At 47.6% G+C, this 658-nt stretch overlaps 1 protein-coding gene across 1 annotated transcript in view; it reads left to right on the top strand.

Moving 5' to 3' along the window:
• The window catches only part of SYNE1 (spectrin repeat containing nuclear envelope protein 1), a 246,498-nt gene that overhangs the window by 148,533 nt on the left and 97,307 nt on the right, over nt 1–658 (top strand). The gene's annotated exons all lie outside the window — the stretch shown is intronic.

Genomic DNA, 658 nt, shown 5'->3' with positions numbered 1-658 from the left:
AAGGCTACTCTTTTTTATCTTTCTTGTCTAAAAAAATTTAAGGTGTTTGGCCACATAAATAGACCATTTCCTAAGCATAAAACCCCCAATATTTTAAAATACACTCTGCTTTAAGCCAGATTCCCCATCTCTTTCCAAAGAAAGGTTAGTCCTGTGCAGCTCAACTTCCAACTCAGTAGATTTACACAAAACCAAAACAAGATTAAAATACATCTTATCCAAACAGTGACAAAAAGCAATCCAGTCTGCATTTAATCTTATTATGTGACTGATTGTTCCTATCACATTTGAGCCTGTTAGACCCTGTGAGTTATTGTTTAGACAATTCATTCTTTCTGGTGAGAGTTGAATGGGGCATTTTTTGCAGTTGTGGCTACTACATGACCTCATTTCCCTGGCATGCACTATGCAGGGGAGCTTCATCTTCCTCACATAAATGGAAGTAGATAGGGGGCGGGAGCGGGGGGAGAATAGGACAGGAAGAGGGAGAGATGCTCCCCTTTGCTGCAGCGTGAAGCTTACAGGCATGGGCTGAGGTTCAGGCAGGAGGCGAACGTGAGGCGTCCCTCCGTCCCTCCCTCGCTGCGCTCTGCGGAGCCGCGCCCGCGGAGCCTTTGGCAGCCGCCGCTCCGGAGCGGCCGCTCTGCCGTGTCTCCCG

This window comes from Corvus brachyrhynchos, unplaced genomic scaffold, assembly GCF_000691975.1.
Source record: "Corvus brachyrhynchos isolate BGI_N302 unplaced genomic scaffold, ASM69197v1 scaffold14, whole genome shotgun sequence".
NCBI classification, from domain to species: domain Eukaryota; kingdom Metazoa; phylum Chordata; class Aves; order Passeriformes; family Corvidae; genus Corvus; species Corvus brachyrhynchos.
This window is presented reverse-complemented; position numbering and strand designations above follow the sequence as displayed.